General features: G+C 36.8%; 1 long non-coding RNA gene across 1 annotated transcript in view; it reads right to left on the reverse strand.

Annotated features, from left to right (window-relative positions):
* LOC308667031 overlaps nucleotides 1–6,455 on the reverse strand; it is a 45,940-nt gene extending 39,485 nt beyond the window's left edge. The window contains exon 1 of the long non-coding RNA XR_014026216.1: nucleotides 6,421–6,455. This is a non-coding gene — a long non-coding RNA (uncharacterized lncRNA). The remainder of the gene's footprint in view (nucleotides 1–6,420) is intronic.
* Between the last annotated feature and the right edge of the window lie 10,990 nt (nucleotides 6,456–17,445).

Here is a 17,445-nt window from a genome sequence, read left to right on the forward strand (position 1 = left end):
AGCCATTAGAATGGCTGGATAAAGGGCCAGGAATAAAGTGAGATAAAGCAATCTGTGTCTTCTTCTACGTTTAAAACTGGGAGAAGAACAATCGTTCAAAGAATCAGTTTGAAAGGCATGCTTAGCATGAGTCCTTGTCGTAATCCAGTAGCCCTTTGAAGCTTTTCAAAACTAATATTAAAGGCCTAAAGTAAACCCATGATGTAAAAGGAGAAAAGGAAACTAAAACAAAAAACCCAAAGTGTAGCAAGAAGAGAAGACATTTTAAATAAGAATAAGAAAAATATTTTAGAAACAGGAGAGATGGGGAGAGGGAGGGGGAGAGAGGGAGGGGCAGGGGGGACCGAGGGAGGGAGTGAAAGAGGAAAAAAGAGAGGAGAACAAAGATATTATCCAGAATGTAGATCAGCAGTTCTGGACACAACATATAACTTTCCTTCTTTCCCCGCCCTGAGATTAAATCAGGAACAGTAGTGAGAAGGAACAGGATTGCCCATCACCAATTAGCCCAGTAGGATTCCTACTAACACAGCTTCGTGCATTGTTTTATAGCTGATAACCGTACTTGGCCCAGCATTAGGTCAGCAAGTGGCTCGAGCAAAAACTGGTCCAGCCAGTAGAGCTATATATAATTAATTAAATTAAAACATAATAAAATAATTATTTACATTTGTTGTTATATTTATTTGCATGTTGTTTATATTAGATAGTAACTGAATATTCTTCAATATATCTATTTTTTTCTCTTGTATTACAACTGAGAGGCAACTTTTAGAAGAATATTTGGGAGTGCACCTAAATATTATGGAGATTGCAAGACACTGTAGATGTTAGGTTGTGCACCCCTACATTAACACAATCAATATAATGGAATTTTTACCAATAGTTAGCCATTTCTATTCTCTGTTATCTTGCTCAGAATTTTTTAAACAAGATTTTTATAGAATTCCGAATATTAACTTTTTAATAAATCAGAAGCTCACATTAAATAGAGCTTTAGATATTATGGGTTTTAGTTTTATAAATTTCTTATTTAAAGAAATATAATAGTTTAATGAAAATAGTTTTAAATATATTTTGACTATTAAGTGTTATATTTCTTTAATAACAATATTTATATTAAAATGCTTGTTTTTGGCTTTTGTAATGTGGAAGGCAGCTCTTACATTTTATTTCTTTTCATCTTGTTCTAATCCACAACACTCTATACAAATGTATCTGTGTATGTATCTGTGCACCAGGTTTTAGTTTCTGCAACAAAATTAGCATGGTGCAATTCAGAACACACAAATCCCTTTCATAAACTAACAACGGTCACTCACAGAGATAGTATATCATGAATAATAGTCACATTATTGTTTAAAGGGGGATTAAAATGATAGATTAATACAAAAAAAACACATGGAGATTAGATTAATTCATCACAATTACTGTCAAGCCACATATTTACAAAATAACATAATGCTTCATGATGGTGTGGCACTTAAACTTCTATCAAACTCATCACATATTAATTTACAAATGTAAACTTTTATATTTCTCTTCTGAAGCATTGAGAATACTTTTTTATTACTGATTTTAAAATGTATAAGGTGATATTTCTAAAATTTCTATTGGAAATGTGTTTTTTAATAGTCTCTAAATATTACATTTAGTTTTAAACTACTGATTCATTATGACTTTAGGGGTGGCTCATATGTAAAGTTACTTCGTGTTTCATTATTGGTGGTTTGTACTGAAATATGATCTCTCCTAGGCATTCTTGCATAGTGGGCATTCTATGTATAACTGTAATGTAGATCATGAATTGATATTTGGCCTGGTTATGCTTTGATGCAATTCCATCTTGTCCTTTTGTTCAAACAGGAAATTATTCCAATACAAATGCCAATATATGGAACTGATCTACTGTATGGAGCAATGTATGGAAATGCCAATGTATGATTGATCGAAATGGCTTCATTGTCTGCAAAACTTTATTGCCTGTTCAACCTTTCCTGTTCATAAAAATAGATCAAGCCAGCCTCTTTCCATAACAAATAAGACCTTGATGATCTCCAAACAATGGATTCCAAATGCACTGGACTAAATTTTAAATTCTCCCAGGGTGAATCAATGTACTTTTTTGGAGGGTGGAGGGAAATCAACATTCAGTATTCACCATTTTTATTACTTTCCTCAAACATATCCAGCCAATCTTGTTCATTGTTCATTGCCATCTTTACAGATTAAAAAAATACACAATACAGTAGAACACACTTTAGTATTATTTTATTGTATCTTGGATTTCTAAATACAGTCATTTATTATCTGTCCCGTTAGTTGTCCTGACAATAGGTTTTTTTTGTTCTTTTTGTTTTTGCTGTTGCCTGATTCTGCATGAAATGGTTCTTGATTTACCTGCTTCAGAATTAGAAGTGAAAGGCAACGTATCTTGATCAACTTAAGAATCAAAGAGTGCCGGAGGGGGGTGAACAATTCAGCATGATTTTATGCTTGACTTTCCCTAAGGCTTTGAAACAGATTTGTTCATATGTATTTCTGACATCCTGTTTCTCCAAATGACTTGCCTCCTACTGTGTTTCTAGAAGCTCAACAAGTTCTCTCTCTTGGGCTGTATCTCCTGCTATCTATTTTGGGTGACGTTCATGAATCCCTGACTGCAGTTACTTCACGGGAGTCCATCTTGCAGAAAAGTATCATAAAAAAATACAAATCTCTGTACCCAGGAGCTCACAGGAAGGAATGGAACCAGACTGATTCTAAGACACTTTGCTCTGTCAGCCACAGAGGAAAAAATATGCATTTTATCACATATTTGCTTTTGAATCATAAGATGATACAGCTGGGTGGCTATAGCAGAATACAATTTGTTTTTTAAAATCTGAATTGCCTCCCATGTTCACTCATTTTCATTTTTTATTTCCTATCATTATGTTTCCCTCCTCCTCTCCTTCTTGTTTTCCACTTTCCTTTGAAAAACTTAGGTACTACTTAATCATAGTATGAAATCTCCCCTTGCAAAAAGAAGAGAAAAAAGAAGAAAAAAGAGGATAATGTGGAAGATAAGCAGAAAGATTAATTCTGTGCTAAACATTTCTAACTTTTCTAACTTATAACTTTCTAAATGTCCTTCCCTCTGACAGGTTTCTGCTTTTCTAACATTAGTCTCAGGGCACTTGTCTACACACAAACCAATTGTAATATCATCCAGGGGCAAACCTTGACCTTTAAAAACATGCCCACACACAAATACACACCTGCTCCCATTACCATACAAAAAGAATGTATGAAAAGAGTACCATCTAAGATGATAAGGTAAGCTTTATTTTCTCTTTCTTCTGTGAACACACCGGCACAAATTAAAACATAAAATTCTGATGCCTATTCTCAAAAGAAAATAAACATATCCCTACACATAGACAGAGTGATAGACAGAGTGACTGAAGAACTATGGATGGAGGTTCACAACATTGTACAACAGGTAGCAACCAAAACCATCCCAAAGAAAAAGAAATGCAAGAAAGCAAAATGGCTGTCTGAGGAAGCTTTGCAAATAGCTGAGGAAAGGAGGGAAGTGAAAGGCAAGGGAGAAAAAGAAAGATACGCCCAATTGAATCAGAATTCCAGGGAATAGCTAGAAGAGATAAGAATGCCTTCTTAAATGAACAGTGCAAAGAAATAGAAGAAAACAATAGAATAGGGAGGACCAGAGATCTTTTCAAGAAAATTGGAGAGATGAAGGGAACGTTTCATGCAAAAATGGGCATGATAAAGGACCAAAATGGCAGGGACCTAACAGAGGCAGAAGAGATTAAGAAGAGGTGGCAAAATTACACAGAAGAACTATACAAGAATGAGCTTAATGTCCCTGATAATCACAATGAGGTGGTCACTGACCTCAAGCCAGACATCCTAGAATGTGAAGTGAAGTGGGCCTTAGAAAAGCTGAGCAACAACAAAGCTAGTGGAGGTGACAGTATTCCAGCTGAGCTATTCAAAATCTTAAAAGACAATGCAGTAAAAGTGCTACACTCAATTTGCCAGCAAATTTGGAAAACTCAACAGTGGCCACAGGATTGGAAAAGATCAGTTTACATTCCAATTCCAAAGAAAGGCAGTGCCAAAGAACGTTCAAACTACCGCACCATTGCACTCATTTCTCACGCTAGTAAAGTTATGCTTAAAATCCTACAAGCTAGACTCCAGCAGTATGTGGATCGAGAACTACCAAAAGTACAGGCAGGATTTCAAAGAGGCAGAGGAACTAGAGATCAAATTGCCAACATACGCTGGATCATGGAGAAAGCTAGAGAGTTCCAGAAAAACATCTACTTCTGCTTCATTGACTATGCTAAAGCTTTTGATTGTGTGGATCATAACAAACTGTGGCAAGTTCTTAAACAGATGGGCGTACCAGAACATCTTATTTGTCTCTTGAGAAACCTATATGTGGGCCAAGAAGCAACAGTGAGAACTGGACACAGAAGCACTGATTGGTTCAAAATTGGGAAAGAAGTCTGGCAAGGCTATGTACTGTTGCCCTGCCTATTTAACTTATATGCAGAGCACATCATGAGAAAGGCAGGGTTAGAGGAATCAAAAGTTGGAATTAAGATTGCCGGAAGAAATATCAACAACCTAAGATATGCAGATAATACCACTCTAATGGCAGAAAGTGAAGAAGAACTAAAAAGCCTCTTGTTGCGGGTGAAGAAGGAGAGTGCAAAAGTTGGGTTGAAACATAACATTAAGAAAACCAAGATCATAGCATCCGGCCCCCTCAATTCCTGACAAATAGATGGGGAAGAAATGGAGGTAGTGACAGATTTTATTTTCCTGGGCTCCAAGATCACTGCAGATGAGGACTGTAGCCAAGAAATTAAAAGACGCTTGCTCCTCGGGAGGAAAGCAATGGCAAATCTAGACAACACCCTAAAAAGCAGAGACATCACCCTGTCAACAAAAGTACGTATAGTCAAGGCTATGGTCTTCCCAGTTGCAATGTATGGCAGTGAAAGCTGGAGCATAAAAAAGGCTGAGTGCCAAAGAATTGAGGCCTTTGAACTATGGTGCTGGAGAAGACTCCTGCAAGTCCCTTGGACTGCAAGGCGATCAAACTGGTTAGTCCTAGAGGAGATCAACCCTGACTGTTCTTTAGAAGGCCAGATCCTGAAGCTAAAACTCAAATACTTTGGCCACCTAATGAGAAGGAAGGACTCACTGGAGAAGATCCTAATGCTGGGAAAGATTGAGGGCAACCACTTTTTGCATATCCTTCCTGTCTGAAACAGTAGTATTTTTTTCAAACCACACAGTAATACAATATGACAGGATGCTTTCAACTGTCCCTCTATATAAAGTGGTAAGGACCAGGGAAGAAAGATGTACTCTTCTCATACAATGCAGAAAATGCCACTTTCCCCTCTTCACCAATATATTGTTGTTGAGTGACCAAGCTAAACTGCTTGCCAGCTGCACACCCAGAAACTTGATACAACCAACCATCTCCACAGTTGAATAATCAATACATAGAGGTGTGTGCCTGTGCCTTCCTTTTCTGAAATTGACAATGATCTATGTCAAATGTCTGACACTATAGAATGTGTGGGGATGAGGGTAGGGTTTCCAGATATCCAGCAAACAACATACCCTCTTGTTTTGAACTCAGATAATTTGTCTGGTAGACATACAATAGCTTTAAAGTCAAATATTGTCTGGCTTTTGGGGGGGTCTTGGTTTTTAATAATAATAATAATAATAATAATAATAATAATTATTATTATTATTATTATTATTATTATTATTATTATTATTATTATTATTATTTAAACTGTTTCTACAATAGTGGTCATGCAAATGTTTGTAAATTATGACCTTGTAAATTGTCAGCTTCTTTCTTTCCTTCTTCTATCGATATACTCAACAGCCTCAAGTTATATTATTTAGTTTATTTCCTGAGCTCATCAACTGGCTTCAATCCAGCCCCTTTCAGTCTATGATCATCATAGACTGAAGATCGCATATTTCATCATACGATTTTATGGTGAGATTTGAAAAGCCTATTTTTGATTCTATATTGTTGCTAGCGTTTGTTCTTGAAAATAAAGATTTGTTGGATGCAATTGAAAAACTAGTCTTTATGATAATGAAAAAGCAATTTCACAATCATGTAGGCTCAAGTACATTTTTTGCAGTTTTTCTCTGTAACTTTTTTGTGGGTGCCAAGAAATTGAAAATTAGGTTGTCCTCCTTTACCCCCATTTCCTCTTATTTCCAATTTTCTGGGTTCTTCTTTGCCTGTTTAGATTTCTAGTAACCATAGTTGAGGAAGAGTCCTCATGCAGAGAATCATAAATATATATAATTTGAAAGGGCCATTATCCAAACCCCAGTTTGTGAAGAAATAAAGTAAATTACCTTGACAGGTAGCCCTCCAGCTTCACTTGAAAACCTTCAATAAGGGAGTGTCCAACATTGTCCTAGGCAAAGTGTTCTACTGCTTAACACATCCTCCTACCTCTCTCTATAGTAATATTCAACCTAAATCACCCATCTTTTAATTTCATTTTGTTGCTCTTTGTCCTGATCTATTTCTCCAGCTGAGAGGACTGCTGATGCAACTTGTTCCTGTGAAAAATCTATTCTGACGCCTTGTAATAGGAGCCTACTTTTCTAAATGCTCACAGACATGCTGCTTGGCAACCTTTTCTAATTCCTTGCCCAGTACAGACATTAAAACTAATTGCTTCGTAATTTTCCAAGGCTTCCTGCTCCTGTGACTCTGTTTGCTCTTCTCCAGTCTTCTGGCACCATTAGCAATTCTCTATGAGTTTTCAGAAAGTATTGTCCACTGTTCAGTGTTTAACATCTAGGATGTAACTCATAGGATCCTGAAGATTTTAATTAATTGGAGGTACCAAAGTGGGTTCTTAATACTGTGTATCTCTATCAATTCCCAGTAGTGCACCCCTTTTTATCCTGAAAAGTGTTAGACTAGTCTCTGTAGCTTTTTGAAAAGAAGGCAGACGCATTCTGCTCATTCTTTTGCCTAATCATCATTACTACTAGCTTATCTTTCTCATGCAATAAGCCAGTGGACTCTTAGACACTAGTTTTAATTTGAATACCATCTCCACCCCATGTGTTATATTTTGCATTCCTTCATAACCCCAGCTAAACAACTCCATGTACTTTAGTCTGATGATGTATACCATGCTCTAGGAAGCCAGAACATCAGCTGCAAAGAATCAAGACCACATATCAAATTCCAGTTAAGCTACGTAATTTATTGCCTATACACAAGAATCTAGTCAAATAATGGTCAGTACTAAATTGATGCTAGGTAAGAGTTAACAGAATTCAAGAGGGGCTGAACTTCGATCATTCATAGCAATGTAATGACTCCAAACTGATTTCGTGACTCTCCTACTCGAGGCTCTGCCTGTTTTCCTATCCAGGATTTTCCTAATCCTTTTTTGAAGCCAGTTGTTCATACCCATCTAACAAGTAAAAAATGTTGCATACTTTGACTAGTGCATTTCCCTTTCTTCCCCATCAAGGTAGCCTTTTTAATCTTACCTCCCCCGATGGCTTTCCAAAGTTCTCAGAGGCTTATCTGTTTTTCCAAGGGGTGAATACAGCCCCTTGCAGGATGTGTTTTGTGTTTTCTGCTGAGTGGCCAAATGTTCATCTTGTTTATCCATTTTCATTGTATGAATGAATGAATGAATGAATGAATGAACCTTTATTGTCAAAGTACAACCATGTATACATTGAGATTGGCTGAGCCTCCCTTCGTGCCCCCACCACCCAGCTTACAGCAACACAAACCCTCCATCTTATTACACCATGTGAACTAATTACACAACACACTGGCCTCGTAAGTCAATTATGCATAAAGTTTATAAAAATTATTTCCCGTTCAAAAGCCTAACAGCCCATGGATAAAAGCTGTTTTTCAGCCTGTTGGTGCGACTGGCTATACTACTATAACTCCTACCGGATGGTAGGAGAGTAAAGACATACCTTCCAGGGTGTGAGTCATCCCTGAGAATTTTTCTCACTCTTCCAAGGCAGCGAGCCCTGGCGATGTCATCCAGTGGTGTCAGGGGACAGCCCACAATGTCTTGTGCTGTACTCACCACCCTCTGTGATGCCTTCCTATCCATGGCTGTCAGACTAGCATACCAAACTACAATACCATATGAGAGGATGCTCTCTATAGTAGACCAGTAAAAGAGGGTCATAAGCCGTTGTTCTACCCTGTTCTTTCTCAAGACCCTGAGGAAGTGAAGCCTCTGTTGGGCCTTTCTGGCCACCAGGGTTGTATTAACTTTCCAGGTCAGATCTTCGCAGAGGTAGACTCCCAGAAATTTAAAGGAGGAAACTCTCTCCACACAGTCCTCCCCGATGTAAAGTGGGGCAGGTTCCTCCTTTTTCCTCCGGAAGTCTAGCACCATCTCTTTCTTGTATTTCTTGTATTTTTATTCTGCTTTGTTGAATTGTAAACCACCAAGAGTCTAAACTGAAAAAGTAAATAAAGTAACTCCTGGCAAATTCACCATCTCCTAGATTTCTTTCCATATGGATAAGCACAAATAATAGTTATCAGTTCTATGATGAACCTGGGTAATTTTCCCAGTAAACTCTGGAAGCTGCATGTATTTATTTATTTTTATTTTTGTTTATTAGATTTTTATCCCATCTTTACTATTTTATAGGTAACTCAAAATGGTGAACATACTTAATGCTCTTTTCTCCTTCAATTTTCCCCACAACAACCACTCTGTGAGGTGTGTTGTGTTGAGAAAGAAAGGGAGGGAGGGAGGGGGAGGGGGAAAGGAGGGAGAGAGAGAGAGAGAGCTGTCTTTCATGACTAAGGCGGGACTAGAACTCAGTATCTCCTGGTTTCTAGGCCAGCACCTTCACCGCTACACCAAACTGACATTCATGAGAGTTCACAAGATGGTTTTGGATCACAGCCACACTGTCAGCCCATCCTTCCCTCTCTGTTGCTGAGGGAAAAATCTGAAGGTGACATTGCTATGTATGTCCCCTTGGGTTCTTGAAAGAATGGCAAAGGCAATTTACCTTTGCGAAGTAAATAAATCCCTCAAATGACTTTCTACCTGTCGCACAAGGCATTTTTTTTCTGTCTCATTTTTATTCGTCTTTTAGTCTCCTTCACATATCAGTGTAACAGAAAAAGGACTCACAGGTGTTTGTTGCAAAAGATATTTTTTTTGGAGCTGATCACATTGCCAGAACTGCTGCTTTTGCCCTTATGCTGAAATGTGCTACTGTAGCCAGGGAGGAAATTGGATAGGGTATTTGCCAAAATTGCAGAAGAGGTTATGAGTCCTCTTTTATTAGTGCTTGTGAGTGGCCCCACATAATGTTAGGGAATGAAAGGTGGAGGTGAGCAGGTGTCTTTTCAGCTTTTTTTTGCTTTTTTTTTCCTGAAGCTGTCCCGATACATTGTTTTGGTTTCCTTTAGCTCAGCAGTATCATGACCAGAACTAAATACCTCATTTCAGTCTGTGATTGTATGACTAGGTTTTGTACTTTTCTATTTTTTTTTCAATATTGATGAAGATTCTGTATGCCTATCGAGTCTTTAATATGAGGTGCTGGCTTCTCTGACCTTCTGAACTCTTTCTTTTTTAAGGGGTCTCTTTTGAGGAAACCTTTTGGAGTAATAGTCCCTTTTCCTTTTAGGAATGATTATATTGATATTATTCACACTTTGGAACAGGATAGCTGTTTTCTGATAAAGGCCCAAGCAGTTATGGTCATAGGAAATTCAGTCTTTTGAAAAACAGCACTGCGTAGTTTTTTGTTTTGTTTTTAAATACAATTCTTTCCTTCATGATGAAGGCTTTTTTTTTTAAAGTACATGTTTGAATAATAAATCTTGTGGTTTTCCTGTAAGGCCTCTGCATAAACCAGACTACCCACCCGTTGAAAACAAAGGAAAACCAACCTTGTTTCACTCAATTCTTAAGGCATATAAAGGAAATACAACTTAATTAATACAAAGCAGGCACATTTTTGTCCATTAGTATTTTGCTAATTCCCCTCTGTGTTGCTTTGAACATAAATCTTAGGAATTTCTTTGTAACTTATGTTGAATCAGGAGATACCACCCTTGTTGCTCTTAAGCTTCTTTTAGTAAAAAAAAAATGTTGTTTTAACATATGTCTAGACAGCGCCTTGTTAAAAAGCTTTTAATCCCTGACTGAGCCTCCAGAATTAATACTACTTTTAAATGACTTTTAACAATAGGGAGAATAGCTCATACTGAGTGTCCGAAATAAATATTGTTTGGGAGTAAACATTGAATTATTTCAGAAGTTCACATAACAGGTCATATGGAAGACTGCAATTAAAATAAAAATGAAAATAAGCCTTCCACTTACCTGTATTAACAATAGAAGTGGGAAAACATTAAACATAACCTGCAAATTAGAAATAAACCAATTAATGAAAAGGTAGCGAAAACTGAAGTGATTTTTTTTAAAAAATAGTCATATTTTATTAAGTAAAATAAAGCAGTTAACTAATTTTGGAATACAATAGCTAAAAAAAACCATAATCCAATTATTTTACTTAAATCAGCAGAGAGAAAAAGAGATGTTAAGAGATTAACTACTGATATCTTGCTAGTTTGGGCCCTTCCAGACAAATGCTTTATTACATAGATGTTTCAACATCTTGAATTGTAAACCAGTAATTAGTTTTCTTCTGTCTTTTTTTGGGAAAGCAGTGTATAAATTAAAAAAAGAAAGAAAAGGTAAAAATTGTGTCACCTATGTTCTATTATGAGAGCCAGTTAGATACAGTAGTTAAAGCATAAAGCTAGAATGTAGGAGACCATGAGTTCTGGTTCCTGCCTTACACAAAAGGTAGCTGGGTGATCTTGCGCCAGACACTTTCTCTTAGCTCTAAGAAGCAGGCAATGGCAAGCCAGTTGTGAAACCTTGCCCAGAAAAACCCAAAACCCAGCAATTAGTCCACATAGTTTCTAGGACTCAGTCCTAACTCAAAGGCACACACTCACACACACACATGCATGCACAAATTCTATAGTGTAATTATTATTACTTTTACAAACTCAGACTTTAGATATCCAGCACATTTTCTTCAACCTCTGGCAGAATTCTGGATGGTATGATATCTTCTATCGAATCATTGCCTTTATCTTATCAAAGCCTCCTGCACCTCCAAACTCCTCTTCCAGACAGTTATGTAATTTTCTAGAAAAGACCCTGAGGGTACATGGAAACCCAAAGAGGCATGTACAATCTACTGAGTAGCCCACACTTATTCATATTTATTTGCCTCACATCTATTATGCTTTGCAGCCAAACCATTTCTCAGTTTTAATATAGTTAATGAGAAACATCATTCCTGGCCTTCAGGTTTACTATCTTTTATTTTAATGACATAGAAGGAAAAAAGTGATGGAGAAGACAAGGGAAGGAGAAACAACAATTCCAACCATCCATTTTTACTGTTCAATATTAGTTTATTGCATAACTCAAGATGGCATTCTCATAATGGTGATATATTGGGCCTCATTTATTTGATTAATATCCCATATTTCATCCAAGACCCCATTTGCTCCTCTAACTTTTCCCACAAAGACTTTGTGAGGTTGGTTGGCTTCAGGAGAACCCAACATCACCCAGTGAAGTTTTATGATTGAAGACAGATTTGCCAGCTCAAAATTATAGCTTTGGCCCACCACTGACTCTCTCTCATAACCTTTCATAACAGCTTGCTGAAATGACATTCTACCCACTGATAGAATGTTATATCTTCAACCATTTTTTCTTCCACTGCTTCTATAGTCTGATTAGGCCACTTGTTTATGAAGAGGAGAAGGCTGATTATAGTTTATGTCATGGTCTTTGCATTAGCTTCTATTTACTGGAGGACATTATTTTGAATTGTTCTTTTCTGCCTTGTCTTGTTGGCTTACTGGTACAAGTAAAATATGTTGTAAAATAAAAGCATTAAATTAAAAGCATAAAAAAATTCTTTTTTTAAAGTAAAATTGTGTTGATGTGGTAACATTCAGCTCCACAAAATGCATTCAGTGGCATAGAGTTTTTGAATGTGTTATTTGTTATTTGTATCTCTTAGAGAAAAAATTAAAGCCTTCACAATTTGATAATAAAAATTGACATACTCATTGTACTGGTAATTTTCCCCCCTCACCATGCTATCTAATTTTATATAATATTGCCAATGTTCTGGTCTATTAATAAACTAATTAATTCATCTGACACAAGATTCACTAATTTGATCAGAATATGATGGTATCTATGTTCAACTGATGTCTTGTTAGTAAATCTCATGCTTTATTAAAAATGATACATTCACAAATGCATTTGAACCAACAGTGACAGACAGCATGTTTCTCCTTAAAACTGCCTTGAGAATTGTGTATAGGAGAGGTAGAAGTATGCATGCACATAATTTTAATACAGAATGATTAGCAATTCTCTAAGGGAGTAACGTTTTTAAAATCTAAGTATTGAAAATTCATTTTGCCTCCCACTACCTGACATCAGAGCCCTATCATACATTTCACAGTCAGCTTTATCAGTGAGCTGAATTTAAACCTTTTGGTCATTTTCAGATATCTTTGTTATCCCTTAAAAGCTATCTAGACTGGTTTCCTGGCTTATGTAAGCAGCATGGCACCAAATGCTTTCTATTGCCTGCCTTCAATCTTCAAGGCTCAAATGAGCTGCTCTTGTTTTGTGCGTACACAGAAACACACACACAAACACACACAGAGAAACTATATTGTACGTTGTAACAGCCATGATTACCACTTTTGGGGAAAGCGTCTAGCTGAACCTCTACAATGTCATGCTTGTTTCACATATTTCATCCTGATAAAACTAAAGCAGAAAATACTAAATATACAAAAGTGAGTTCCTAGAGGAAATGCACAATATATCAAAGAAAGGAATACAATTTATAGACTACTAGAACCCTCATTGTGGTTATCTGTTTGTCTGTTTGTACCCTCAAGTTAGCTCAAACTTGCATTGTACCACAACAAATTTTGTATCAAGGAACCTAAATACCCATAAAGAATTCATAAACAACCTGGGACCTGTGGAACAGAAATTGTCATAATGTTCTAACAAGTTTTATTAGCAGAGTTGTAGTCATTGCAGCATCCCATGATCCCATGATTATGATTTGTGATGTTCCCTGCCAGCTTCCCACAAGCAAAATCAATGGGGAAGTCAGCAGGAAATCAGAAATTGCTCCCACTTCCACTGTTTTTTCCCCCACCAGTGATCATTATGTTTACCTCTGTCAGTAAGTAAATATTGACTTATTATTTGTTTCCCACAGAATAATTTTTACATTTATGGACTTTTTGTAGATAATCACAGGACCATCCAGCACTCAATTAAAAAAAAAGGTCAGCCTAAAATTTTATGCTCATTCCAGGTATATCACACTGCACTGCTTTTCTCTCAAAAGGTGACCTAACCGGTCACAGGGTTGTCTAGTAATAAATAAAATCAAAAGTTAAACTTCTTAGAAGGCTTCATGAACCATTTTTCTTTAGTGTCTTTCAGAGTTCTTGGTGGAGGTGCAGAAGGGAGTGATAGAAAAAACCAAGTCCCCACACCCTACATTCAAGTATTCCTTCACTAGCAATTGCCACAAGGGAAAACCTCTTACCCATTCTGATTTTTTTTTCCATACCTAACAATGATAGCAATGAACTATTTTAAGAATTCAAGGGATACAAGAGAGGATGAGTCATTTCTGTCTAGGCCAACATTTATATTAAGAACTTAACCATGGTATCGAGCGAGAGTTCAAACATTCTGTCTTCAATGCATGTTTCTACCAATAACTTTCTATATGTGATATTTAGAGGTAATCTCAGCAAAAATTGCTTTGCCCTTTCCATGCTGCTATTAACAGCATTTTAAAAAATGGGATGATAAATGTGATGCTCTGAAACTTTGGGAGACTTAATTCTCCCTTGCCCCACCTGTGATCTCAACATAAACCCTCTTAGACTCCTCCTCAAACCATGGATAATTCTATCTAAAAATGACTAGTACCAATGGATACCAGTGGCTGCTACTGTTTTTGTATTTAAAAGATGTATAGCAGGTAAAAATAGATTCGTTTTTTTCACAATTGCAGGAAGCAAGAGAAATGCCACACATTTCTTCTCCATGTGCTACTGTCTCAGCCACAATCAGACTCAGCCATTATTACTCTTATAACGTATGAATTTAAAAGTAGCTGTGCTTCTTTTAGGTTGCATTCTGGTTCTCACAGAGGTTAACTAGATGCCTCCAAAGAACTCATAACCAGGGCACAGAGATTTTTCTCTCTTTCTTTCCTTCTGTTGAAATTAATGTTTGAAGTCACACCACCTCTAATGTGGAGGTAACACTAGAAGATTTAGTGTTACCCATCTGAGGCTGCTAAAGTTGCCTTCCATGAATTTCTCCAAGTTTTCTCCATGAATTTCTCCAAGGGATCCAACTTTGTGATTATTGTCATGTGTTGAGGTATTTAATTTTAATGTGTAATTATGCAATATATAAACAAAGTACTGTCTGTTCTAAATCTTCATCCACTTGGCTTCAGTGGAACATTGTTTATCACAGTATTTTGAGAGAGGGAGAAAAACTATCTCTGCCTACTTTCTGCGTGCCAGATTTTATACAGCTTGATCATCTCTCTTTCTCTCTCTCTTTCTCTATTTCCCATCATTTTCCCCCCTGATTTAGAATCTTACAAACATTTGTGGCCTTTTCTCATGGAAACAGGTCACAGAGTTGTCTAATAATAAATAAAGTCAAAAGTTAAACTTCTTAGAAGTTTTTAATTCTAAAATTATTACCATGATTTTTTTTGTACTTTGTTAGATTCTATAGTTTTCTTTTTCCTTTTTCAAATGGGGCAACTACATTTCATATTCCAGAGGCCAATGGTGGCAGTATTATTGTTATTACTGTAAAGTCACGTGCTTCACATAGAGACGGACACAGAGCTGGGGTAAAGATAAGTTTATTCTGAACAGAACGAACTGGGGAAACAGGGAAGCCTGGTGTCTATTTGTACCTGCCCAGGTGGATGGCATCCAATCAGTTCAAACCTGGGCTTCCTGCCAGTGCAAGTGACAATGGGTGTAGATCCTGGCTTCCCACCAGGCTGACCATGCCTGGGGCTGTCAACAGCTTAAGTCATTAGGCTTATCCTGAGTGAGCAATCATCGCCCGGAGCTGTCCAGCCCCTCTGCTGATCTGCACCATCAGCCTCCTGCTGTGCTGTCCTTTGTGTATGCTGGGAGGCATACACTGCAATTACTATACACAACATGTGAAGTCTCAGCTGCTGGTTCTTTAGCTGGTGTTGGCTTTCACACACATCAAGCTTTTCCCAAGAATCTAGGATATTGTCGTGTACTGGTGTAGCATATGTGCAGATCAAAACTGTGTGACCTCTATAATTGACAGAGGCGAATTTTGTCAATAAGCAGATTTTCTAAGCACCATCCAAGATTTTGGGATATAGCACCCAGTGAGTCAATAACCACTGGGACCACCATGGCCAGTTTGGGCCATAATCTTTCAACTTCAATTTTCAAATCTTCTTACTTTGTGATCTTCTCCAATTCTTTGTCTTTTATTCTATTATGCCCTGGTATTGCCACATCAATTATCCACAATTTCTTCTTTTCAACCACGGTTAAATCTGGTATGTTATGAGCCCAAACTTTATTTGTTTGTATTTGGAAATCCCACATTATTACCCCCTCATTTTCAATGACTTTTTCAACTTCATGTTCCCACTATTTTTTTCATTACTGGCACATTATAATTTTTACAAATGTCCTAATTAATCATTTTGGTGACTATGTTATGTCATTGTTTATAATCAGTTTATGAAATCTGAATATATGATCTAGTGCAGGGGTGTCAAACTGCCGGACCATGGGCCGGTTGCATCATATGGAGACCGCACCCACCCCAGCTCTAGCAATGCAAAACAACATTGCAATACATTGCAACATGTCACATGATATGGTGAGTTTGACACCTATGATGTTTTTGTTTCTTTGCACAATCTACACTTTAAACATTTTGATAATTATTTAAAAAAATTATGGCCATGATTTAGTTAGTTCAAATATCTTGTCTTAAGTAGCCAAATTTAAGCCTTCAGTTTCTTTTTTAATGTTTTAGTTAATATTATTATTAAGAAGGAATTATAATAACATTAATGTGCTAAAGGGTAAAATATTTTACTATCTTGTCTAGCTGTAATCATATCATATTTTTAGTTGCTGCACAATATTTAATGAGATTAATGAAAAGTTTAATGGAATACAGTATTGCTTACTTTTAGATGAATTCATCTATCAGTGCATAGTTTGATCTATAAAAAGAGCTTTGATCCTGTGATGATACCTTTCATATTACAAATGAGCAACATCTCCCTACCACAGATCCTAGGGAAGGATTCCACAGGTGAACAAAAACTCCAAATCCAGTCCAAACATCTGGCTTACTGTACAACCAACTATAATAGTAAAATAAAAAATAAAATAAAAAGACCTGAAAGCAGAAGTAAAACGCCTATGGCCAAAGAAATAAAAGCTAGTAGTAATAGTAATAGGCACCTTGAGTGCAATCCCAAGACATCTGAAGCACCACTTGGATACCACTGGTTGACAAGATCAGAAATGATGATTGAGAAAGCCAAAGGAAATAATCAAAACAATTAAAAAACGAAAGTTAGAATATTTCGGACATGTGATGCAACACCCAGAAAAAATACAGCATACTCCATTTAATCCTCCAGGGAAAGATTGAAGGCAAACGAGGTCCAGGCAGAAGAAGAACATCATGGCTTCAAAATCTAAGGGACTGGTTTGGACAAAATTCAGCAGCACTTTTTCATGCGGCTGCTGATAAAAACAGGATCCCCAACATGATCGCCAACATCCAATAACGGATATGGCACAAGAATAAAAATTGACAAAAATCACCCTCAGTCAATTTCAAAAAGTGACTCTACTTGGAGCAGCTTATATCCTGCAACGATACCTTTAAACACCCTCAAACAACATCATATGAGAGATCCTTGGAAGGACATGGGAGGTGGACAAAAATGGCAAATCCAGTCTGTCTGGCTTTGCAAACAACAACAACAACAATAATATCTCTTATGAGAAATTGATCAGTGTTGGTATATGAAGACAAGAATGGCCTGTAAAACCCAAGTAATGACAGAATATGAAATTAAATACAATTTTCTCATGGGGATCATTGAATTAATATTGGTGAATCTGGTACATGTCTTTCAAAACCATTGTACTACTCACACAATTCAGAAAAGATTCTTTGTTGTATACGACCAATGGTGCAATCCTACAGA

Source organism: Vipera berus (genome assembly GCF_964194415.1).
Source record: "Vipera berus genome assembly, chromosome: 1".
Classification (NCBI taxonomy): domain Eukaryota; kingdom Metazoa; phylum Chordata; class Lepidosauria; order Squamata; family Viperidae; genus Vipera; species Vipera berus.